The following is a 27,623-nucleotide window of genomic DNA, read 5'->3' as shown; positions in this document are numbered from 1 at the left end:
ATCATGGTGTAACTTTGTTTAAAACAAGTGTGTTTTGTCAGTAGGACAGGAATCTCTGCAGCTCCACAGTACTGGACATTACGTTATTACAGTACATATTTAGCCTTTAATAAATGTTGTGCTTACTGTGAATATTGCACTTGTCCGTACTGCGATTTAGATAATTTTTGTATTAATTGTGTTCCTACAGTATGTGGTACCTTCAGTTCTGTAGAACAGCGTCAGGTTTTCGGAATATTGGGATTAACTTAGTACCGAGGTATCAGGACAAATAGTTTAGAGTTTCTGTAAAGCATTAATCATCTAATCAGTATGACATATTTCATTGACATCACTAAAAGGTACTGTTCTCAGCCTTCAACAGAATGAACTCACTCTGACCTGCATAAGACCCAGCACCTTATCATTGCTCAAGGATAACGTACAGGACGCACCTTTCATACCTTTACACATGAGACGTTAATTGACTGACCACAAGCAGGGAAAAAACTACTGTGACATCAATGGATGGAAAGAATGATCCGGACTGTTCAGCTTTCTGTACATATTAAGTCCTGTACCAAGGCATCTATCCAGTGGAGAGATACAAATCTCGAGGCCCCCTGAACCAGCTGTCGGACCACCCCTCCACTACAGGGGGAGCGTGGTGTCTGTGAGCTGGATGACTTCATGCACACTGTCATCAGGACACGGAGAAACACATCTATTATCTGTGTGTGTGTGAGTGTGTGTGTGTGTGTGTGTGTGTGTGTGTGTGTGTGTGTGTGTGTGTGTGTGTGTGTGTGTGTGTGTGTGTGTGTGTGTGTGTGTGTGTGTGTGTGTGTGTGTGTGTGTGTGTGTGTGTGTGTGTGTGTGTCTGATCATTAGGGAACAATAGTGGGTCTATGAGGCCCTTTCCCCCCCTCCTACCCTGTCAAACAGAGAAGCATTTACTGAAATACAATCCACACTCACACTGATACTCACACACATGAACAGCACATAGTGCCTGAGCAGTATCACACTGGACCCCTCAAATGTCCCTGAGGACTGAGGAGACATTTACTGATGCAAACAAGTCCTCTCTACCTGAGCACATACTGTACAAAGAAACACCCATTTGATGAAGGTATGTCAATCACCAAGACATTATGGTCCAATTCCAAACCACACCCTACCAACTCCCTCCTCTCGCAGCTGAACGAGGGTTCCTTCTTTCGGATGGAGGGTGTAAATACAGCGGCAAGCTTTGGGACGAAGTCCCCTCTCTCCGGCAGGACATACTGTAACAACGGTTTCAAATCAGCATCTCTTTGTCAATACATTCAATTAAACTAAAATAAAACTCCAACTACCTTTATGGCGTTTCTTTATTTGCAAACCTCTTTTATTTATTAAATATGATGTTGATTAGCTGCTTGGTTTTCGCACTAGTCTATTAACGCGCAAAAAGAAGGGTAGTGTCTAGGGGTAGAGTGTAGGGGGCGGTTTGGAATTGAGCCTAAAAGTGTTTGGTCGTGATTAGAGGTCCAGAGTTTTGGAACAACCCAATCAAGCTCATGAAATCGTACTAGAGACTCACATTTAAATTGGAAAGCGAGTCCAACCTGATCCACATACACACTCAGGTGATAAGACCAATCCCAAAAATGTGTTGGAGCAGATAGAATACTAACAGGTAGAAAAACGATGCTTACACCAACTCTCCTGGCTAGAGAAAACACTACGAATAAAAGTCATGCTTAAAATAGGACACAAAGAAACACACGCACTCTCTCCTCCCGCTTCATGACCTTTTTGTTCTACTTGCTCTTCTCTCTTTCAGTGTGTACGTATATTTTAAGCGGATGTGTGATTTCTGCCGTCAGATATAAGTGCTTCCTCTCAGTCACCAGCATCCCCTCTGACTTCCTGTCCGGCCTGCAGTCTTCCAGCTGACCTGAGGCAGAGCAGGAATCAGGTCAGGGCCACAGATGGACAGCCTGTCCACTGAAGTTCCTGGAGACCACTATGTTTGTTCTGTCCTTCTGAGCCTTCCTTTTTTTAATGTCTCAGAGAAGGAAATATATCAAAAGGTGACCTAAAACTCACACAGTGACACACATTTGGTCCTACTTTTAGACAAAAAAGGAAACATATTAACCTTGGTAAGTCATCCTTCAAGATTAAGGAAATAATCCTTCGTAATTGACAGGAGTTTCAAGCAGGCATTGACATGTTAAGACATTGATTGAAGATAAAGTCTTTAGAATGAATTTGCTGCAGGATACAATCACATCCATCCAGTCAGAGATATAAACTGTAGTCCCACAGAACAGCTAGTGCTTCGCTTGCATTTGGCAGCAAAAAAGGAGTATCTTTGAGATCAGGTATCAGGTCTTTCTTAAAGAAATACTCACCAACTGTTTGAACATTGACACATGATGGAAGCAATCCATATCAAGAGATTTCTTCCTATCTCAGTTACAATAAAGCAATGTGGGCAAAGATCCAGTAAAAATCCATACAAACTTTTTGAATATATGAGGTTAAATTGTTGATCTAGGTTCAGGAGTGTGTTCACGCCTCAACCCCATCTCTAATCACGGCTAAGTCTATTTATATCCGGCCAAACATCCGGCCATCGTCTCTCTTCTCTCAACCCCCCTCCCTTTAACGATACACCCTACATCCCTTCATCCCTCAATCCTTACACCCGGTCATCCAGACATCCCTCCTACCTTCATCCCATCATCCCTACATCCCTCCCCTCCCTCATATCTTCTTCCCAACATCCCATCATCCTTTCATCCCTACATCCTTCCATCCCTCCTCTCCATCATCCCTCCCCTCCCTTTGTCCTTACATCCCTCCTCCCTTCCTACCTTCATCCCATCATCCTTACATCCCTCCCCTCCCTCATTCATTCTTCCCATCATCCTTTCATCCCTACATCCCTCCATCCCTCCTCTCCCTCATCCCTCCCCTCCCTTTGTCCTGACATCCCTCCTCCCTTCATTCCATTATCCCTACATCCCTCCCCTCCCTAAGCCCTTCATCCCAACATCCAATCATCCCTCCCCTCCCTCATCCCTCCTCCCTTCAACCCATCATCCTTTCATCCCAACATCCCTTATCCCTCCCATCCCTCATCCCAAAATCCCTACATCCCCCCATCCTCTGCCTGTCTCCATTCATATTTAACTCGTGTATATTTTAAACTTCTCATGAGAGGGAACCCCGACTCTGAGTCTCTATCTGCACGAAACACAGCACGTCCTCCCAGACAAGACCAACAGACGGCATTGGTCATAATCGTATCATCACCCCTCCATATCAATTCACTGTCACTTCTTTCAATGAACACATCAAATTCCCTTTAAAATGAGTGGAATTAGAGTAGAGAGAAGTTAGCTCCTCTTTGGTGACATTTATCTGAGTTGAGTATTGACAACAATGATTTACCCACAAATGTCGTCCCACTTCAAAACAAAACACTTTTGGCTTAGGTGTTAATGCTAGTCCCTTGAGATGAATGCCCTTGGTGAAGATACTGAAGCTGAAAATTCTAGCTTGTATGCAAATGTGCTTTGAATGTTTACTAAAACTAGACATGTACCCTTGAAATTAGCAGCAAGGTTTGTAGAGCCACCAACATAATCAATAATACAACTTTCTGCAGACTGCAACTAAAATGTGGACGTAAGTTTGAACATTTGTGTGGAAGGCATCTTGTTAAAATAGCTCCCTGATTTTAAAATGCATTTAGTGAGCAAAAGAGGACACACACACACACAGGGGAGGGACATGCAGTTAGGAGAGAGCTCCTTTTTTCGCTCTGAGTTTCACATTCAGATTATTTTTGGTGACACAATTTAAAGTGAAAGCTAGTATTCCGCTGATACTGTGTTATTATGAAGACGCAGGGTAGTGATGCGCGGGTTAAGGATTTTTAACCCCCGCACCAACCCAACCCATCGTGACAGCCAATCCGCACCGCCCGACCCGCAAAATTACGCTCTGATTTTTTAACCCAACCCGACCCAACCCGCGAAAATGGGAGAAAAAAAAAAAAAAGATACCAGTGAGTTTACGTCGTGATTTGCCAAACGGTAGGCCTATTAACGAGGGGTTTTGCTCACAATTATGAGGAGATGCACGGCAGGCTATTATTTTCGCTAAACAAATGATTGACAGGAGGCATAGCTCGCAGCTTGCTGCTGCCTTCTGACGTGCTGCCTGTGTGCGGTGCATGAGACGGAGCGGGAAGAGAGGGAGAAAACCCCATTTTATCCTTACACAAAAGACAAGCATATGAACGGATACATATAACTATAATAGCTGGAATAATTGCGATTTTTACCCGACCCGCCCGCTACCCGCATTTTCCACGGAAAAAACAACCCGGCCCGCCCGACCCGCGGGCTAGCCCGCGGGACCCACGGGTTTTGGGCCAGCCCGCGCATCACTAACGCAGGGCTATTTTTTACAATTGCAAACACATTTTTAGCAACTACTGCAAATACTGCCAGTGATACTTCTGCTTATCTCGGCACCAACGTGTCACAGAGCAATGGAGCGGCCAGCATTAGAATAAATAAGTTCCCCCATCCACCCTGTCCATCATTCTGGAGGCACCCAGGCTCTCCTGAGACACGGACCCAGACACCATGACCTCCGGAGTCAGGCATCGGCGCCACCGTAGTCCCTGTGGAGGAGCAGCCCTGTAACACTGTCTGCCTGCTCATCTGTTACTGTGCACAACCAAGAGCGAGAGGAAGACATACAGCAGAGAGAGGAGAGTTCCAACACAAGATCTGACAAAAAGATGAACACCAGCATCCAGCAGGGATGTTAAACAAATGCTGGTTTCATCTATATGTTGGCATTTTAACCAAATATTTCAGTTTGGTATTATACTGCAGACCTTTATCCCTTACAGGATCTTCATCAGTGACATGTTGGCTATAAAATGTCATCATTCGACAAACGGTGTCAATGTGTAGGGTCTTTATTGTAATATGGATGTAATAAGAGTGTGAAATATGGGTGTACTGATGCTGTAGCAGTGGTGAACTGTCAGGGCCTTCAAGGTATTCAGAGAATACCCTGGAACCCTCAGATAAGAAAATACAAAAAATCTAATTAATTTAATAAAATGTAATTTAATACAATTTAAATAAAGTGAATAAATGAGAATTGTATCTGTGTGGTTGATCTGTAATATTTCAGTGTTACGTTGATTTGTTTGTCTTTCTCGATCCATGCACTACGCATTTGAGTGGTGTTCGAAAGAAATGCAAACAGATATTTTTCTGGATCTCTGGAAAGAATATCCTTCAGCCAGGGTATTGTATATCCCTGATAGAATGCCCTGGCCCTTAAACTGAATGAGAGCATACGTTTGGATTGACAATTAGATCAACCAATCACATATTGATTTGTAGCCAATGGGCGTGTTCTTTCAGATTTTCCCACGGTTCCAGGGTATTCTAGAAGACCCGTTAGTTCACTGGATCGAGACAGAGGATCTAGTTAAGTGCTACGTAGCAATTTACGTAGTGAGTTTACGTAGTTTTCATTTTACGTGGAAATGGCAACAGGTGAAGATGATGTTGTTGCGGAATTGTTGTTAGTACTGTTTCCAAAGCGACCATTCAGTGAAAAGATGGACATTATAAAAAAAGGCTGTCCAACGCCTGAAAATATTGAGCAGAATGAAGTTGCTGAGTGGAGTAGGTCCTAATGGTTTGTAATGATGTAGCGAGCACAGTACCAGTAATTCAAGTAAGGGACTGAAGGTCCAGTTGTGATAGACACGGTTCTCCACTGTGTTGTAGTATGGGTGTAATTCTGTGTGTGCCATGTTATAATGGTGTAATATGGTTGTAAAATAAATACATTGTGGGTTTCATAATATATAAATGTATACCCTTAATGGGCAATGTACCATAGGAAGTAGAATAAGTCATATTTTGATGAAAAATCTTGAAACGTGCCATTTGAGTCTTAAAAAATAGCCATTAATTCAATTTCCAAATGAGTCAAATGTATTGGCCCATTTAAGGGTTAACTGGTTAGAATTGAGTCTGTGCAGCCATCATGGAGTGAGCCACAAGGTCTCATTCTGGGGCGGCAGAACACAGAGCCACAGCTCAGATCTGCTCCGACCAATCTGCATCTGACTCAAAGAGCAGGAGGAGAGGTGCCTTCATACTGCAGTGATTAAGAGGGTGGAGCTGTTGGTTCCTCAGTGTAGACAGCACACAGGATACTTCTAGAAAATGCTGCTGCATAACAAATCAAGCACATGCCAGCCACCATGCAACGTTCCACATGTTTTGGGTTTACTTTTTAGGCAACCTTCATGCCTCTGCAACTTACAGTGTTGGCCAGTGAATACGTTTCCTGAATCTTGCATGGGGTGGCTCTCTGCTCCAACCATGAGCTACAGCACCTCTGAGCCTGACCTTCCAGATCGAGGGCTCTGCATAAAACTGCACATCTGTCTTTAAACTTGAAGCCTTTCTCTTCAAACCCGTTTCGATGTTGTGTCCTTTTTGCTGCTTTGTGTGCATGACTGGTGTTTAGAAGAGCACAACATAGTCTCTCCTCTTCATGTAAGGGATAATGTGCAGCGTGGCGGTCATTATGGGGAAAGGCGAAGCGGAGGGATCTTAATCAACTCACTGCACATTATCCCGCTTATTACACGGCCAGATACTAAACAAACTAATGACTCGACTCCCGATATTAATTGGAATTATTTTATTGACTCAAAAATGATCGTATTTCTTCCGCTAAGAAAAAAACCAAAACTCTGTTCCACGGCGCACCAAAGACTGGAACTGCGACAACATCAACTTTGCGGCAGCACTGATGGAGGTTTTCTGTGACCGTTCAAGTCTGTTCACAGTTTCTGATCCACTAACAAGTCCTTAAACCCTGCAGAGCCCAGACCGTGTTCCTGTTAGTGTTTACTTCCTGTCTGTCTTCTTTAACATTTAGGGTGAATATTTCAGTTTTTATGTTATTAAAGAAAAAGACTTGCAATTCAGTCAGTTATTCTAGTAATTTGTCCACTATCAGGATTGTATCCCAACATGCAAGCTAAAGCACTGCTCTGGGTATTTTGTGAAAGCTCAATTCATTCATTTGGTCACTAAACCCTTTGCAATAGTGATGATCTCAATATTGATCTGATTATCATTTTTGTCATAAAAGTGAAGTCTACATGCTGCAGTGCAGAGAGAGCTGTGGGTTGTGTTCATCTGTCGGGTGTCACTGAAAATTCTGTTCTGCCCTTTTGTTTCAGTCTCACTCGGTTTGTGTTAGGAATGGCTCAAAGCCTGGTTCCCGGAGTGTGGGCGGCTATATTTACATAAAGTGGAGTTTTAAAGATTTCAGGTCAGACAGTATTAGAGCTCAGTGAGATAGGCTTTGTGTGACTTTCAAATGCTAAGAATACAAATTGTGTCACAGATAATGAGCTACTTTAAGTCTACTTTCTTTTTTTTTTAAGAAACATTGGTAATCACCTTTGCTTTCACACATAAACACCGGACCTTCCTTTACCAAAGGAAAGGAGAAAATGCTGTCCCACAATGCTTTGCAGCCGCAACATTTACCACGACAACATTTGTCCGTTCACGGAAACAACCGATCGTGACGAGAAATGCCTCTGATGTACATATTTAGTTTTGACGTCAGCTCTGTATTAATCAAAAGGAGAAATATGAACGTCACTTTTTTACTGAAACGATCAAAAAGTCAACATTTCACAGTGTGTGTCACAGGCATCAGTTTCACTTCCTTTTTTATTTCCGTAAAATTCCGACCTAATGAAGAATATATGTTCTCTGTTGTCCACGTGTATAAAGCATAAAACAACACCATTAGAGCATGGTGCACATTTGAGAATAACTTTCGGACCAAGTATTGATCAATTATTAGAGCACTGTCTAATATTGGAGATGGCCAGTTCTCAGTTAATGAATAAACGATGGATAATCTCCTGTAAGAGATACAGAGAGGCTCTACTCTATAGGATCTGCAGTTTCAAGTGGGGGAACAAAATGAGTGTCTCCAATTGAGTGTGTTACTACAGATTAAATGCAATCACTATCCCTTTAATAAAGATGTAAGATGGCCTGAAAAGTGTTGATGATGTTGCAGTAAAGCTGACATTTTCATATTAAATGTCATTACTTGATAATGTGAACCTATATGACATGTGAGAGGTGTGCAGGTAGATAGCTGGTTCTTCTTATAGCAAAAACCCAGAGCATCTGTGCAAGATGAAGGGAAGATAAACTCACAAATGCCGGGCCATATTGTCCGGTATGATAATTCACCATTGTTTTTGCTGCTGCTGCATTTCTTCTGATGTAGATGGATAAATGAACAACAGGAATTCTGTTTTCTGTACCAATAAAATGTTGTGGTGTAACTCTGGGTTGTGCAATGACAAACACAAGGGAAGACAGGCCTATATACACACAAGACTAATCACAGAGACAAGACACAGCTGCGGAGGGGAAGGGAAACACAGGGGCAGTGGGTGAAAACACTCAGACAATCAGGCACAGGAGGGAAGACACAGGGATGAAGACAAGACAAGACACAGGGGTTGCGGTGGAATAGTCCGTTTATCTTAAGAAGGTTCCTAACGGAGTGAAACGACTCGGAAGTACCTCAGTGGCCGCCATGATAAGAGCTGTTCAAATTCTCTAGATGATAGCTCTGAATCTTCCTATACAACCTCCTTTATCTTAGGAAACACTGGAGCTTCCTTTACGAAAGGAAAAGAGAAAATGCTGTCCCACCATAATTCCTAAAACCTATGACGTTTCACACAGGGGTCAAGGAATACAGTATATAAGACGATAGAAGCAGATTTCTGGACAATCGGCCGTACCCAAGGTGAAAAGGCATATCAAAATAAAAAAGGAAACATGAAACACAAAATCATGACATTAATGAACTTTGCAGGGTGGAGCCTGTCTGTAATGTGAGCATGTGGTATCAGTGTTCCCCTGTACTGTGAGTCTGTATTCTCAGTGGGTTAGCCGGTCTGCAGGCTGCACCATGCTCTCCTGCACGGCGCTTCACTGAATGTTTAATTAGGCTTTTGGAAGACTTCTATATACAGCCTCAACATTTCCCAGACTCCTGGAACCTTCCAGCATCGCAGACACACATCCCAGAATGCTCACATGCTCTTCTGAATCAAATATTTAATACACAAGCCCACTATGTGCACACTCACCCCCATACTCACCCCTGGATAAACACATCTCTTTATCATACATGCTTTGACAAAAGTGTGTGACCAACAATGGACTGGCTACCATGTTTGTCACACTGCTGTGTCCCGGGATGATGGATTACATCACAGAGGGATGGTACTCCACCTGACTGCTGATTTATATATCTGAAGTCGAGAGCTGAGTGTATGTGACCTGCTGGGCACGGAGCAGAAGCTCTATGCTGAGCTCAGTCATGTGTGATGGTAGATGGACAGCCTGTATAGGTGCTCTCCCTAAAGTACTTACATTGTACGAGTCAGCATACACAAACATGCAAGCAGAGGCTGCTATACAAGGTGCACCTGCTCCAGAGACTCACACTCACACACACTTACACACGGTCAGCCATACAATTCAGGGTTTAACATCCTGCCTAAGGACACTTCAACCCGTTGACTGCATGAGCTGGGTCCTCTGATTGGTGGACCCATCTTCCTCCTAAGCCACAGCTGTCTTCAGGATTATTGATTTGATCGTGTGTTATACGTTTCTTCTCGGGTTAGCGCAGAGGTTCCCACACCTTTCCTGCTGGGCACCCATTGGCAGATACTAGTATGTTTCAGCCCCAGGCTGCTACATGCATGCAGATAAACATAGACAGTTCCTTTGTTTGCAAACTCCCAATTAATACATAACTGCAACTTTGAAATCTAACTGATGTGTTTCCACGGCAGGGTATGGCTCTAGTCAACTGGACTCAACTTATTTCGCATCTCAGTATCTCATTTTTGTGAAACCAAAAACAGACAGATTCCAGTAGAGCCAAACCATGCTGTGGAAACGCAGCATCGGAGGCGATGATTTAAAAATGTCCTTGAAGAATGCATGTTGCTGTTCAACAGCATTCACTGCTTTCAACAGATGCTCTCTAGATGGCAGGTTATCTAAGAAAAAAAGAAAAAAAAATCTGCACCAAAGATCCTGACCCCCAATCTTTGAGCAGAAGAAGCATGTTAGCATGCTACCATTAGTCATGCAGCCCACAAAGAATGTACAATCAGATGGGAATGTCCTTTGTTTTGCAGCCATTTGGTGATAAGAGAAAGAATCATATGAGGAGCATGGATGTATTTGAGTCAAATACTTCCTGTTGACATTTTGCTGTACATGTTAAGTAAACACTGCTGTTGGTACTACTGCAAAAGAGAAGTCCTTATGATCGGAACGTCCAGTTGATGTGTAGATATTTCAGTTTGGACCAGAGTGGGAGCCTGACTGACCTTGGAGTTTACATAGTTTTCGACCTTTACCAGGTTTGATAAACACATCAATACATCAATAAATATAATTATATATAATATATGGTTGTGAAAATTGTACAATCTGCATAATGAGTACCTATATTCTGATGCTGACTTTTCTACTTTTACTGGAGGAACATTTTGAATGCAGGACTTTTACTGTAACAGAGTATTCCTACACTCTGGTACTTCTATTCTAACTGAAGGACAAGATCTTTTTGGACATAATATTGTATAAAGCTATATTTGACTTACTGACATCATTTAACAAAAATTCTCAGCCAAAAGTTGTTTATCAGTCTTGTGCTGAATGTATGAATATTATCTATTTAGTATAAAGGCATTGATGATAATTTGACAGTAGAATTAAAGTGTTCAGCGTGCCGTTCCCCTTGCAGATGTACCCATCAGTTCTCATGATTTCTGTGAGCAGAACAAAGACTTCCTCTTGCTGCCAGCTCCATATCTCCACATCTTTCTGACGCGTCGGTCAGGACTGGCTGCTAGAGGTTCATCTCTGAGATGGAGGGATTGACCTCCCTGCTCTCTGCCCTTATTGGAGACAAAGAGCTGCTGTGCAGGCTGGCCACACTGGCATGAGTCTTCTGAAGGTTTGAGTAAAGGCTTTACTGTTCCACTGAAGCTCACAGCCTAGTCATATGAACCATAGATGGAGTCTGGTCCGTTGGATCGATAGCAGCCTTTATATGGAGACGCGGAGCAGCAGAGCGGACCATATAGATGTAAGGGTGAGGGACTCAGGGAATAAAAGACAGATCAAACAGATGGCACTCTCACAGAAGCTAAGTGCCACTGTGCTGCTCATATTTCTTTTTTACTGTAAGCCGTTATCCAGATCATGACTCATTGTACCTATATTGGTCGGTCTTCAGGAGCAGCTTTGTCTAGTGATAACAGCTACATCGTGTCATCATCTCCAGATAAAACACGGAGCTTAAATTAAGTTTCCTCAGCTCATTGTTTTAAAAAGACCTGGAAGAAGTGACACTTCAGAATGAACTTTACATTGTATCAACACTCTGATCCAAGTTAACCACCTGCATTCAAAATTGTACGTCCAATATCAGATTTAAAAATTGTACATGTTTGTATTATTATTATTATTATTATTATTATTATTATTATTATTATTATTATTATTATTATTATTATTATTGTCAATGTTGCGGTTGATAAATGTGGGGATTATTTAAATGTCTTGATATGCTGCTGTGTAGCTTAACGGATAATAATTTTAAAAGTTGTTCATTTGTTCTGTATTATAAATCCATTCCTGCAAAGTATCTAGTAACTGAATTTCTAGAATAAATCTAATAAAGTAAAAAGTGAAAAATTGCTTCCAAAATGTAGTAAAGTAAAAGTATAAAGTGAAGATACTCAAGAGTACAGAGTACAGTACTTGAGTTAATGTAATTAATAACACTCCAAAAGCTGAGGCCTACTTATATTGAACTGAGCTACACAATGAAATATTAAAAGCCAATTCGTATCCGCGCATTTATAGGTAGATATGTTAGAGGTAATGTGAGACAGTGCCCCATTACATATCTGGTCCAGAAAGTATATTTCCACATTGTAAACTGTCCTCCTCTGTACATATCACTCACATCTTGCAGATACTCTCAAAAATCTACGAGATAGAATGGAAACAGGAGCGGCTTTGTTGTGCCACACTCTACTCATGGATGAAGGGTATAATTATATCCTTGAAAACACACCAATGTGAATAAAACCAGTACTTGCTGCTAAAACATAATATCGGTAAAGATCGGATATGTCAGGATTTGACTACATCATGATTTTCCTAAATGGGGTTAATAACAGAGTGGTTCCTCTCGGCCTGAAGAGAGAGGGAGAACGGCTCGGTGATGATTGGGACATCTGGGTCTGCTGAGCGGACACTTTCTATCCATGTAGTTTCAGTTTTGAATATTGCTATATCTACTTTTATGGTAGCACTGGGGAATATCTCTACATCAACTGGATTCATTGAAACACAGTTTTCAACATTAATGGTACTAAAGGTCAGATCATAATAACCTCTCCTCTGCAATCCATTATTATTTTTATGTACAGAGAAACCTCAAAAAGCAAGGCATACTAAACAAGACCAGGTATAATATGTAACTCTTCATCTCAGTTTGTGACTTGAATGGAATAATCACAATATTAAACAAAAGTTCAAATTCTAAAGGAAGGCGTTCAGCTTCAGTGTTGATCTGTTCCCAGCCTTTGTGCTAACTTTGGTTAAGCATGTTGCTGGCCAATCCCTGTGGACCTCACACAGAGATGATGCTGATTGATGTGACTGTGGATAGGACATCAAAAATACACCTTATCTTTGAAATGTCACTTTTTCATCATTTGAAATCTGGTCAATGCCAGATGTACTGTGCATGAAGTGAGTACAATGCAACACAATTAGAATATAACTGCCCCAGTGAAGTGAGTGAATTATTATAAAGAGTGTAGATCTAATTAACTATAAAAACAATTCAGTGTTTTCCTTTGAGCTTCAACTTGACAAATAGCTTTCTTTCCAGCGCTCTTTTTTATAAAGTGATTAGACTACTGTGTTTTGTTCAAACCCTAAATGCTATTATAAAAGTGACCCAAAGTGCAAGACCCTATGCAATTATGTTATAAATATTATTATTTCTACAGCAGTTTAAATGTGTATGGTGCAGTGCAGTGTAAGGAAACGGCAGTATCAGAGCTAACACATGATGAGATTACTGAACCAGATGAAGACCCGATCTTTTACCTCGACTCAGAGCTCCAGACATTATTGATTTAAAACCCTCATTTAGTTTTATGAATATATCAGTCTATTCAGTACAGTGGATAACAATGTGTGTGAGCTTTGAGAGTGCACTACTCAGTGATGGGGTGGGCTGTACACAACCACCACAGTGATTATATCTGCCTCAGCACAGATATGTGTATCCAAAACTACACAGGAAATACAGGATGTCTGTTACTAGAAGCACATCTCTAAATTAAGAAAAATGCTGTAACATACATTATCCATGAAATATCTTCAGATATACTTAATCCTCCACACTGAAATGTTGACTTGAATTAAATGTATTAATACAACAGATTTCCCATAACTGTAATAGGTTAGCTGAAAGCAATCATATCACGTTTAAATAAAAAAATATTAGGTTCAATTTGATGACATAACACATTTCATTAAACTCAACATTTCAGTTTTTTCTGTGCTGTGGTGTTCAACTTACTCCTCTCAAACATAAATATTGTTTCCTACATTTGATTGCTTCAAGGACTGATGGTATCCTCCACAGCAGGCATTTAAACATGTACAAGCTCCCACAGCTCCAGCCCCGAAACCAGCATGAGTGCTGACCCTGAACCCCCACTGAGTGTGCACCCTACACACCCCCCTTTGCCAGATTGACTCCAACACAGTATCCTGAAATGCTCCCAGCATGCATGTAGACATTAACAACTCATGTCTCTGAGCCTATCACAATGAAGGAATTACCTTCAGCACACCTAGAATACTGATGTAGATTAATAACGTGTAAAGAACCTTATCATAATCGACATATTCAGCAAGCACCAGCAGTGTTACCTGCTTTGCTCCCTTCACATACATACATTAAGACATTCCTGTTGAGGTTTAACTAAATAGATGGGACTTATTCAAGCCGAGGCGACACACCGAAGCTTCTGCGTGTTCTTATGAGGTGAACGATCGTGTAGGTGACATACAATTGGCAGATTTCTTAAATTGCCCGAATGTAATGTGGAGTTTGGCGTTTTGATAACCCCTTTAACGTCGTAGGATAAGCCAAACTGTAATCAGAAGGCTACTCAGATTCTGTCCGAGTCTGCACTTGGTCTATTGCGTCAAACAGACTAATAAGCGGGATCCCGTTCATCCTGCAGAGACCTGCTCTAAACATCATCCTGAAAACACGCGTCTGCCGTTCTGTTTCCCAGCGCTTTTTTGGAGAAAAAATATATGGGGAATAACAGAAGATGACGTAGTTTGAGGTAAAAGGTGTGTGTTTGTTTACCTTGCTGGATGTGGACCGTGTTCTCTGCGGTGCGGAGCCAAGGAGATGCGCAGGAGGTGATGCTGCTTGCTGAGTCCGTGAAGGCAGCACGGTGTTTCAGATGACAGAGGCGTTTCACAGCTGCTCTCCTGATCCCTTCTTTCTCTGTTTCTGTGTTCTCCTTCTCTCCGCTGTGGAAGTGTAGTCGAGCCGCATGCAAAGACCGTCTCACTCTTTCTCTCTATGTTCTACCTCTCCTATGCATCTTCGCTTTCTTTGGACCACCTTCTGGTCTGCTTTCGCTAGTGTCAAGTCGGCGGAAATACAGCAAAGGTTCTTCCGGTCTGTATATTGCACAATTAAACGTGTCCCTAATAATATAATTTCTAGTCATTTCCACTGAACGGTCCAACTACCATATCCCTTCAAATATGTTTAAGTGGACCGCTTTTATAATGTGTAACGTATAATACACTATTCATATTAAATACATATCAATACAGAAGCGCATTGCTGCTTCATAGACTGTGCATGCACACATGAGGTACTTGTACTTGACTTGAGTATTTCCATTTTATGCTACTTTATACTTCTACTCCACTTAATGTATTTAACAGCTTTAGTCAATACTTTAATTACTTTCAACAGAAGTCATCTCTAAACTAGGAATAACTCTTTAAGCAGCAAAAGAGTCAAATGAAATAAACATTTTACAAAAAGTCAATCAGAACCTTGTTTGTCTACAACAGTAAAATGATACTTGTATATTATATGGAAATGTCACATATACACACAAAGGTAATTCTTCTTCACAGTGATTACTTTGACTTTAACTACTTTAAGTACATTTTGCTGAAAATACTTGTGTATTTTGACAATAATGTTTTGGTACTTTTACTCAAGTAAAGAATCTGAATACCTCTTCCTCCACTGATGTACACTGCTATAAACTCCACCACAGTATTTGCAATCAATAAATCACTCCTACTGTAATCAGGGAAAGCGATCAACAAATTGTTTCGCCTCAGCCCCCTGGAGTATATACCAACATCACTGCAGCAGTAGTCCATACACAACACAGTGTATTTCAGTGATGTGTTCGATGTCACTATAGCTGAAAATAAAGCATAGAGGTTTTTTTCACATTTCTATTTTGTTGTTATTTCTTGGACTTTCCTAGGATGAAATTAATAATCCATTTATAGCAGAAATGTTGTGTTTTTGTATTAGTTGTAACTGTTAAGTGTTTTTATTTTTTTGTGATGTAAAAATGGCATTTAAATATTAAGAATACGTCATTATAATTTGCTAGTAGCAATTTAGCATCTTAATAATACATTTAAGGTTTTTACTTTCGGCCCCTGGCCCACCGTTAAGTTTCAGTTTTGGCCCTCCAATAAAAAACGTTTGGGACCCCATGCTATATAGTTGGATACAGGGAGCCTTAATCACAGAACGTAATAGGACAAGACCCCTAGCGTCAACCTAAAACCTTTATTTTGAAGGCAAAATCGAAAAACTTCCGGTGGTGTTCTCGCTCCTCCCAACCAGCTTGATGCAGCACCTCGTTGTTTGACGGGAGGCGTCAGTTCGCTTCTCCTTTTGTTAGAGGCTGCTGGATGAGAGGCACAGAGGGGGCAGGTGCTTCTGCCCGCCCCGCTGCACACCCCTCTCCCCGGGGACCCGGGGGAGAAAGAGACCCATCCAATTAAAGCCTACATGAAGATAGATTGGGATGATATGATATCACATCTACATCTAATTTGATCTAAGGACTAGGCTTTGCCTTTCATCCTGCATTCACAATATACAAAATAACTTAACAAAAATAACACAATAACTAGCCTTACAAAAGGTGTGAGAATGCGGGTTTAATTTGTAAGGTCTTACATCCTTTTAGAACGTTTCATTTAAGATGCTATGAAAAGCTCAAAAACGGTTTTGATTACCATAGATATAATAAAATACGAATTGTTGCAACAGATCTTTTAAATAATCTTAGCCACAATTGATTTGCTTCTTGGTTTATTAATTAATACTGAACAACTGAAGCTTAATGAAATGTATGACAGTCCAGTTGTTGAAATGCCAATGCTATCATGTATAATTGATTATAACAGTCACCTGTGTTTTCCATAAAGATTTGCAGCAACCAGTAAAAGGAAGACAGGATTATGCCTTCACAATAATCCAGATCATCCAGAGAACAGAAAATACAGTATCACGTAAAAACAGTGAAGAGTGACAGAAAACAATGTGTGAGAGCAGTGAACAAAGATCAGACCCCTTTATTTCATGTTTCACCCTCAGGGTCATTAAAGCACAAGAGTCCCACCAATTAGACTGACAGGCAGTACATTCTCAAGTACTGTACTGAAGTATACATTTTAAGTACAATATTTGTACTCTACCTGAGTATTTTCACTTTATACTACTCTACTACATTTTGGGAGCCAATTTTGTACTTTTACTCCATTACATTTATTTTATTGATGTATTTACTAGTTACACAAAATAGATGAAAAATGTTTCAATGAGATTATTTCTCATAGATTAAACCATCTAACTTTATATTCAAGCAACTAAAATCGTGAGAGGGTTAACTGAAAATAAACTTGAGAAGTTTTATGTTCAAAATATTTCACAGTTTCATCCTTCTTAAATGTAATATATTTTAAAATATGTATTTAAAAAATCTTTCACTGTGAATACTTTAAGTACATTTTGCTTATCATAATTAAATGATTTTGTAATATTTTTACTGTGTGGTATTAGTACTTTTACTCAAGTAAGAATCTGAATAATTTTCCCACCACTGTAAATCTTCAATCATTCGCAGCTTGCCTAATGATGAGCCTGCATGCTTCATCCACAAAAAGTGCTGAAACTTAACAGTTCACTATCACGTTCATAAAGTGGAAGAGAGCTGTTAGAGTGCAGATTGAGGGGAGCTGGCTCAAACTGATTCAGAGACTATAACACGCAACAAACAGAGGCAGACAGTGAACGATGGGACCTGCATTGCAAAGAGACTAAGATAGTAAACATTTATTTAAGAGTCTGTTGAATTTTAATGAAGCCTATGCACATATGATTTCCTTTTGCTATATGTAAAACGTTAGGCCTTACATTTTGAATTTTTAAATAATTATTGTTATTATAATTTAAACGTTATTGTTCTCAACTATTTATTCCCCACGTATGATCGTTTTATGTTTGTCTGCCCTACTGGCTTGTTCTTATTGATTGCCTGCTTCGTTACTGTGCCCTGTGACAGGGGTGCTCTCCAAAATCTCATTGTATATTTTCTACAATGACAATAAAGGCTTTCTATTCTTTTCTGTTCTAATTGGAAAAAGCAAGTCTCTCCCAGTCAGCCATAACAGTGTGACAGGGGCCAGCAAGCACAACAGCAGGACCCTGAAACTGAAACAGCTGCATGGAATTCAAAATGTCTTCTGTGAAAAGAAATTCTCCTAATGCAATATTATTTGAAACAAGTCCATCAAAATGTAATAAGTTTAACTCAAACATACACTGTAAAAAAATAATCCAGTTAATGTACAGTAAAATACTGGCAGCTATATTTGCCAGCATTAATCTGTTTTTCCACAGTGGACCTACTGTAATTTGAAACAACAGTTAATTACTGTAAAAAATATTACAGTACTGTACCGTATCGAATATAAGCTTTATATCGCTGTAAAATGTGTTAAAACTAAAATGCATTTTGAAGCAAATAATGAATGAAAACTATCACCTTTTTAAAAAGTAAACATTTTGTAAACACCTTGCTAGCATAGAAAGGGCTTGGACAAGTGATGACCTTACAACATTAGAATTGTATGGAAATTTGTATAAAACACATACAGTAAATTCCATTTATTAAACATTCCTTCTGTTCAGAAATATACATATCTGCATGTCCCTGAAATCAGTTTCTGTTTTTCTTTAACTATGGCAAGATATTGCTATGTAATATGCTGCTTTAATAAACACATTCAGCATTGAATACATTTAAAGTAATAATATCTTGCAATACAAAAACAGATTCTCCACAATCTACAACTGAGATGACCCTACCGTCTCCTGGCTGCATTATCTTTCATCTGTTATGATGATTATGCGCAATAGAACAGAACATGGACAGACCTGTACTGAACTGGGTTGAACTGAACATATTGCTGTGATGTTTTACCTGCTAATGGTGACATCAACATCTGGTATTCCTTTCGATATGTTGAGTTCAAACGATTTGCACTTAATATAGAGCCCCATATCACCCACCAAATAAAAGGTGAACTCTGGTGATAATGACTTCTATGTTCCATTTTTATGAGAATATCACCTCATTTTGATTCAATATTTTATCTTAATTAGAAATTTAAAAAAACAGGTATATTATGACAGTAGCGGAGAAGTTTAACTTGGGTTTAAGGCATTAGGATATAATGGTATTGAGTAGAAATAATTAGATAACTTTCTCAGCAGTATTAAGCATACTGAGTTCTGCATATAGGAGGAAGGAGCAGTTTAGCTTGTAGTTTCAGAAAAAACATGGCTGAATTCCTGAGAAACTGTCCTTCATCTGCTTTTTCTGGGTAGACCTTCAATTCTTCAAAGCTTGACTGACTGGGATTATCAGGTTGCATATAACAACACTCATCATTACAATCATCAGTGCCGCTAGGAATTGCAATTGAGTCCAACAGACTTAAGTCAGAGCAGCCTTTATGCTTTCACTAACTTGTTTAGGCTTCTTTCTTTGTTTATGGCGATATGTGTGAGACAAAAAGGCTGAATACTTAGCAAAAGCTCTTGTGCATTCAGGGAATCCACACTTAAATGATTCTACTCTCTCTACAGGACAATGCAATTATTATCAAACAGACAGCCAGTTAACTGAAAGTTACTGTAACATGTTCTGTACATGTCGAATATATATAGTTCCAGACAGGAGCCAACTAGTAGTCCAGTTCACTTTATTAACTGTATTACAACTTAACCTGCATACTTCCTGTATGTCCGTCTCCTAATATGTTCCCCATACAACAGGTACACATCTGCTCTCGCTACATCTCCCCCCTTTAGTTACTTGTCAGATTCTTAAAAGAACTTCTTTTGTTTTTACTGTACCTGTAGATAAACTTAACCAGTATAACATATTGACATATTAAACCATTAAACATTCAAGTCCCCAGCATTACTTTTCCTTTCCTGTTTTTTTTTCTTCTTTTCAGTAGTGCATAACTACGGAGCCCCTAAGGTGACATGAAAAAAAAAAAAAAAAAAAAAAAAAGTTTAGTTTCGTGAAACGAAAACGATTTTTTTTTTTTGCTTTGCTTTGCTTTTTCGCGCGTCGTTTTCAGCCAGTGCCACAGTCAGGATGTCGGCTGAAGATGAGTTGGAGTTGGAAACGTTCCTGCAAAGGCGACAAATACCAGACAATGTACTACATAAGTTAAAAAACGATAAGGTAAGTTTATCTTGCTTTTAATTCATTGTATGTTGGTTGAATTCATTGTATGTTGGTTGAATTCATTGTATGTAGGTTGTTCAATGTCAACGTTAGACATTTAGACGCCAATACTGCGACTATCCTAGGCTACTGTTAAATGTAGGCTGTTAGCAATAGCCTATACTAACTAGCCACCTTTGCTAGCTCTCGCTGAGTTAATGTTAGCCTGTGCTGACTTAATTTCTGGAATATTTTTGTCTTTTCACATGTATTTTTCAGATCGACGTACATGTTATAACTTTAATGTCAGATGAAGAGCTGGAACAGTACATCAACACATATGGAGACCGAGTTGCTCTTCGTGCATTTTGTTGGCAAAGAACTCTAACAAACAGTAGTGAGTCCGTGAAGTCAGCCCTGATGGACAGGGTTCGAGGGAAAATAGAAGGAAGAACCTCCATCAACATCGACACAGCTCGTAGACCCATCGGCAACAGATACGCAGAAAAAGACACTCGGCGGGTAGAAATTGGATGGCTTCACGTTCTGAAGGGTGAGTGTCACCAGGTCCGAACCAAAGGTGGCGGTGGAACACGGCACGTGTCTGTGGAGAAAACAGTAACCGTGGCTGAGCTGCTAGAGATAGGCAAAGACTTATTCTTCCCAGACGGACACTCTGCCAAAGGACCCATTGGGAAGTTCGAGTTTGACCTTCGTGATTTCAGCCAGAAGTCACTTCCTCTTGATTGTACCGTAAACCAGCTGTATGAAAAGACCAAGTTGAGAATGCTTCGCGTTTATACGTGCTCCAGGGATAAAGACAGCTCAATCGTGCTCTCGGATGCATCCTCAGACGATGAGAGGCCAGTGAAGGTAGGCACTCTCTTCAACCACATTCTGTTTAAAAGCATATTGTTATGGCAGAGATGGGGACTCATAGAGTTCAGGTAGGAATGGCAGGATTTTGCTTATAGGGCCCCTTGAAGGGCTGAACCGACACTGCCTGCCCCAATAAAGGCCTGTGCTTGCAGACTAAGTAAATAAAAGACCTCGACCCCAATTTAAGGATTTACGGTATGCAAGAACAGGTTATTTCAGGTCACAAATGCAGAGTATTAGGCACATGCTTCATCCAATAGTTCAACTAAAAAAGAGGATCCCCCAGAGAAATCTTCTGATTCAGATGCAGCACCTACTGACAGTCCAGGAACTCATGAAAGCGTAAGATCCAGTAGATTTAAGCCTACTACATTTTACAGACCCAATCTGAGATATGTTATGCAGTGCTTCCCCAATCACATTCTGTGTCAGAGATGGAACCCCCATAAAGACATGTTATGTTATGGTAGACTTGAAAGCTTGAATCAGATCATGCATAGACCTCTGAAGTTCGCCTACAAAAAGGAACCAAAGCTACCATCTTTGCCCATATACCGAGATCCGGGTGTTAATTGAAGCTAGCTACCTATGGCAAGTTTAATTAGCTCTGGGGGTAGCAAAGATACAAGTGTGCCGTCTTCACGAAGTTCACAGTATCCACTCAAGGGCAGAGGACAAAACTGTGTAGAGCAAAACGTCAGCATTTCTGATTTCTTCCTCTCTGCTAACAGGTGCGATAATTCAAAATCCCCATGTTATTTTCCCATAGAGAAAATCTCAAGATACCGGATCTCCTTATTTGGGCAAAGATGGTAGCTTTTTTTTGTAGGCGAACTTCAGAGGTCTATAAGTAAGCTTAGGTGATAATTCTGTGTTTGTTCTGTTGTTGCTTTTTTTTTGGTTGATTACTACCAGACAGGGGAACCAACCAGGCAATCAACAACAGACCAGTGCAGTCATGAGGTGGATTCCCCACTTGCCCTTGCCATCAATGTGTCTCTTGAAGACTTTGAAGCACAGTTTGGAAGTATTTCTGCTGATATTGGTGAAGACTCCACCCTTCTTTGGAATCCTTGTGACCTCAACAATATCCAGGTATAGTGTTGAACAAGGTTATTCCTAATGGTGATGAAAACTTTTGAGTCATGTAAATACAATTTCTTATGTAAGGTATAATGTATTGTCCACTGGTCGGACAATACATTATCCCGCTTATTATACGACTACTTGCCAAAAGTAGCCGTGTAATAAGTGGGAGTTCTTTTCCTCCCTCTCTTTCATTAATTCCATTTAACAGGACACCTCGGTGGCCGTTATCCCTTACTTACAGTTTTTTACGATTGTTTACACACTAAAATAAAAGATTCCACACAATTTGCGCAATTATACTCCAAGGAGAACATTACACACAATATCTGCTTCACCCTCTTTGCAAAACATTACACACAGTGATTTGTAAAACTCTACACACATTTTTATACCTTAGACACAGATAAGGATTGTGAGGTTACTTCCTTGTCATTACAAAGCCCTGGACTGCCAATGACAACACTAATGAACGAATTGGATAATCACATCCACCAGGCGTGGCAGCACTCATGTGCTAATTTGAAAACTCAGCACTCAGGTGTGCTATACAGTCTTGTTGCTTTTACAGAAGTTGTTCTTCAGAGTCAAAGTGTATGTACTTTATGCAGTCATTTTAATTTGTCTACAGATTTTTTTTGTTTCATTGATTTAATTGTTAGTTGATTACTGTAACTGATTATGGTAAGAAATACTGTAAGTATTGAAAGAAATACTTGAAATATTCAGTCTGCAGCATCAGTGTTGTGCAGTGCAAGTGCAAGTTTATAGACCTATTTGTGTACATTTTCCCTATATCTCAAACTAATCTGAAGAATGTTGTGGGGTTGTCACTATTTTTTGACATCTAAATTATCCCTTACATAACAATGTCTGGCCAAAAATGTAGCACATGCTATTTCCTAAAAGAAGTTTTTTTTACAAATGTGTGTTGCATTTATCACAGCAGTGTGAAACTGGCTGCAATAGTGTCTGATGATCATTGAGGACTGTGTTTGTTAAATGAAAACTAATAGCATTTTCACAAATATGTGTATATGTTTTGACTGAAGTGTGTATGTTTTGACTGAAGTGTGTCATTTTGCAAACAATCCAGGAATTATGCAACTTGAGTGTGGCATTTGGATAAATGTGTGTATATTTTGATTAAAAAAAACCCGTTTTTCAAAATTGTGTGTAAACAAATGAAAAAAACTGTAATAGGCTGTAACCTACCTGCCAATCAGAAAAGACTATTTCTTCTCCCTTGGCGATAATCATAATTTTTGCTGTATGATAAATTGCTGTATTTGCTGTATGGTAAACTGAATGTCAACATGTATTGACAGTCATTAATTGATTTTCTGTCAGTAAACTAACTTATTTAATCAATCAATAATTCATCTAATTGTTTGTTGTTGTTGTTGTTTTTTAAATTGCAGCATTCTTCATTGAACGATGGACCTGCATCATCGAACAGTCTTACAGCATCACCAGATCAGTCTGAAAAAGAAGTCCTGTACGTGGAATTAAGACGAGTAAACATAGTTCATGATGTCCTTAATGTCTTCATGGAACCAAGAGTACTGAATGTTAATCTGAAAATGGAGTTAATAAATGAGAAAGCTGTGGACAGTGATGGTGTGTCAAGAGAGGTGTATTCCGCCTTCTGGGAACACTTCTTGGAACAGTGTGAGGGGGAAGAAGAGAGAGTTCCCAGACTACGACCAGACTATTCTGAGAAGGAATGGAAAGCAGTTGGAAGAGTTTGGTTGAAAGGATACTTGGACCACGGTATCATGCCTATCAGACTGTCACCAGCTTTTGTTCTTGCATGCTGCCAAGGAGTCAGCTCAGTGGATGAAGAACTCTTGATGACGTCCTTTGCCAGATTCCTATCAGTGACTGAGACACTTTGCATTGAAAAAGCAATGCAGGGCAACATGGATGAGAGTGATGAGGAGGAATTACTCGACCTCTTCTCAAGAATGGGAGCACACTGCCTGCCCTGTAAAGAGAACCTAAGGGCTACCATTCTAACAATGGCACACAAAGCTCTTCTTCAAGAGCCAAAATTTATAATTGATTGTTTCCAGTCCAGTATTCACACTGCTTTGCCAACTCCCATAACCAAAGGCCGCCTAATGGAACTCTATGAGTCTAAGAGACCAACCAACAGGAAAGTGGCACAGATGATTAAACCGTCCAATGAAACCTTAAATACACAGGAACAGGCAGCCCTCAACCACCTACTACGATATGTCAGAAGCATTGACCAAAAGAAGCTAGAAACCTTTTTGCGCTTCTGCACAGGGTCCACTGTGCTGTGCAAAGACAAAATTGAGGTAACTTTTAATAAATTGTGTGGTTTAAGTCGCAGGCCTGTTGCACACACTTGTGGAGCTGTACTTGAATTACCATGTACCTACAGCACATACCCTGAATTTCGACAAGAATTTGACTGTGTACTGTCTGGTGATTGTTTCACAATGGATATTGTGTAGACACAGTTACACTTGTCACCTTTCTAACAATGATACATTTGTTCTCATTCGCACATAAATGTTATTCTAAAAAGTGAATCTTAAAGGAGTTAAAACATGAGATAGCTGCTGACAATCAATGTTTGTTGTTGAGTTGTTGTAATGGATGTAAGAAATGTCAATGTTTGTTTTGTAATGACACAGAATTTGATTGGTGATTGATTTGGTGATTTAGCAGTTAAATACAGTACACACTGTTGCTGTTCATGAACGTGTACAATGATTTTTATTAAGATAAATGTTGCATTTCACACGTTGACTTGTTTCACATTTGAATGGCAAATACCCTGTTAATGACTGATGTGAGGGCAAAGCACAACATCCTACATTACCAAGATTCATAATACACATAACATAACAGACAAATTAACAGTGCCAGTAGGCTATAATTTATCAATTACATACTGACGGGGGAATGTTGATGTGTTTCATGTAGATGGAATTAGAGAGTGGATCTGATTTCATTTCTTAAGTGCAGATACAAATCCAATGCTTGATAAGCATCAGCCGGAAGATGCAATTGGGATTCAACCATCAGGAAGTTGCAGATGTTGTAGATGTCTGTGTCACATGGTACTGTTGGTCGAAATGTACAGCTACTCTGACAAAGCTGTAAATCGGCTCTTTCCACTGGGGAAATGCAATCATCGGCTCTGTGGAGTTCAGGGAACAGGTACAGTGGGGCAAAAAAGTATTTAGTCAGCCACCAATTGTGCAAGTTCTCCCATTTAAAAAGATGAGAGAGGCCTGTAATTTTTATCATAGGTATACCTCAACTATGAGAGACAGAATGAGAAATAAAATCCAGAAAATCACATTGTAGGATTTTTAATGAATTTATTTTCAAATGATTGTGGAAAATAAGTATTTGGTCAATAACAAAAGTTCATCTCAATACTTTGTTATATACCCTTTGTTGGCAATGACAGAGGTCAAACGTTTTCTGTAAGTCTGTAAGGTTTCCACACACTGTTGCTGGTATTTTGGCCCATTCCTCCATGCAGATCTCCTCTAAAGCAGTGATGTTTTGGGGCTGTCGCTGGGCAACACAGACTTTCAACTCCCTCCAAAGATTTTCTATGGGGTTGAGATCTGGAGACTGGCTAGGCCACTCCAGGACATTGAAATGCTTCTTACGAAGCCACTCCTTCGTTGCCCTGGCGGTGTGTTTGGGATCATTGTCATGCTGAAAGACCCAGCCACGCTTCATCTTCAGTGCCCTTGCTGATGGAAGGAGGTTTTCACTCAAAATCTCACGATACATGGCCCCATTCATTCTTTCCTTTACACGGATCAGTCGTCCTGGTCCCTTTGCAGAAAAACAGCCCCAAAGCATGATGTTTCCACCCCCATGCTTCACAGTAGGTATGGTGTTCTTTGGATGCAACTCTGCATTCTTTCTCCTCCAAACACGACGAGTTGAGTTTTTACCAAAAAGTTCTATTTTGGTTTCATCTGACCATATGACATTCTCCCAATCCTCTTCTGGATCATACAAATGCCCTCTAGCAAACTTCAGACGGGCCTGGACATGTACTGGCTTAAGCAGGGGGACACGTCTGGAACTGCAGGATTTAAGTCCCTGACGGCGTAGTGTGTTACTGATGGTAGCCTCTGTTACTTTGGTCCCAGCTCTCTACAGGTCATTCACTAGGTCCCCCCGTGTGGTTCTGGGATTTTTTCTCACCGTTCTTGTGATCATTTTGACCCCACGGGGTGAGATCTTGCGTGGAGCCCCAGATCGAGGGAGATTAGCAGTGGTCTTGTATGTCTTCAATTTTCTAATAATTGCTCCCACAGTTGATTTCTTCACACCAAGCTGCTTACCTATTGCAGATTCAGTTTTCCCAGCCTGGTGCAGGTCTACAATTTTGTCTCTGGTCTCCTTTGACAGCTCTTTGGTCTTGGCCATAGTGGAGTTTGGAGTATGACTGTTTGAGGTTGTGGACAGGTGTCTTTTATACTGATAACGGGTTCAAAAAGGTGCCATTAATACAGGTAACGAGTGGAGGACAGAGGAGCCTCTTAAAGAAGAAGTTACAGGTCTGTGAGAGCCAGAAATCTTGCTTGTTTGTAGGTGACCAAATACTTATTTTACCGAGGAATTCCCCAATTAATTCTTTAAAAATCCTACAATGTGATTTCCTGGATTTTTTTTTCTCATTCTGTCTCTCATAGTTGAGGTATACCTATGATAAAAATGACAGGCCTCTCTCATCTTTTTAAATGGGAGAACTTGCACAATTGGTGGCTGACTAAATACTTTTTTGCCCCACTGTACATGATTCTGGGTCGACCACTGGGCACTCTGTCATTCTTTGATGGCCTGATGACATGGGAATCCCACACACGGGTAGTCTCATCTAACTCATCCTGGGGGAAAAAAGTTTATTGGGAAGAAATTCAGTGATTTTTGCCATTTGTTATTCTCATGGGGTTTTTTGTTGTTGTTTGTTTAAATATGTAACCAAAACTAGCTTGTCGTTGCTAACTCTTCTAGAAACGCACCCCTGATAAGCACCTTTACGCGCTCCAGAGGGCTGTATTAAGGTCGAGCGGCCACTAGGTGAAACAGATCGATGTCGACAGTAGGCATAGTTCTAAGCCTAATCATAGACATCATGACATTATTTCCCATGAGGCTACATTAAATAGTGAAAATCCAGTTAGGCCTATAATCAACCACTTAGGCTACATTGGAGCTTAAGCATCTTCAGTTTTAACTTGACCAGAAATCATTATCCCATACCCTAGCCTACTTCGTTCAATCTGTCCAACTTCACCGGCACAATTGAACAGTAGCCTGATAATAGCCTACGTGTTGGAAACCGAGTGTAGGATAACGACGTTTCCTTGGCAAAAGTAGGCTATTAGACCAACCAACAATATGAAATATTAAGAAGAGTTATTTTATTTCACCGAGTGTATTAGTGCTTGTGGACTGATTTATTACCCCGGCCCGGCCGACCTTTATTTGTCCAAATTGACCAAGCCCCCGGCTATTAGGCTACTGTAGGTGTGTAACAATGTAATCAACAGTGTTTTGTGACATCCTCGGTTTACAGTAACAGGCTATGTGTAGCTCACCTGAATGATGCCCATGAAGCAGAATTGAATTAGACCTC

At 40.2% G+C, this 27,623-nt stretch overlaps 1 protein-coding gene and 1 long non-coding RNA gene across 2 annotated transcripts in view; one reads left to right on the top strand and one right to left on the bottom strand.

Annotated features, from left to right (window-relative positions):
- The window catches only part of cntn2 (contactin 2), a 52,449-nt gene extending 37,628 nt beyond the window's left edge, over positions 1-14,821 (bottom strand). The window contains exon 1 of the mRNA XM_063910800.1: positions 14,575-14,821. The gene's annotated coding sequence lies outside the window, so the exon portion shown is untranslated. The remainder of the gene's footprint in view (positions 1-14,574) is intronic.
- Positions 14,822-20,759: 5,938 nt separating this feature from the next.
- LOC134882308 (uncharacterized) lies at positions 20,760-23,859 on the top strand. Its single transcript, XR_010168139.1, has 3 exons — positions 20,760-20,884; positions 21,806-21,985; positions 23,398-23,859. It is a non-coding gene; the product is annotated as an uncharacterized LOC134882308 (long non-coding RNA).
- The last annotated feature ends 3,764 nt before the right edge of the window (positions 23,860-27,623 follow it).

The sequence above is a fragment of the Eleginops maclovinus genome, chromosome 20, assembly GCF_036324505.1.
Source record: "Eleginops maclovinus isolate JMC-PN-2008 ecotype Puerto Natales chromosome 20, JC_Emac_rtc_rv5, whole genome shotgun sequence".
Lineage (NCBI taxonomy): Eukaryota > Metazoa > Chordata > Actinopteri > Perciformes > Eleginopidae > Eleginops > Eleginops maclovinus.
Note: the sequence above shows the minus strand (reverse complement) of the source record. Positions and strands in the feature narration are given on the sequence as shown.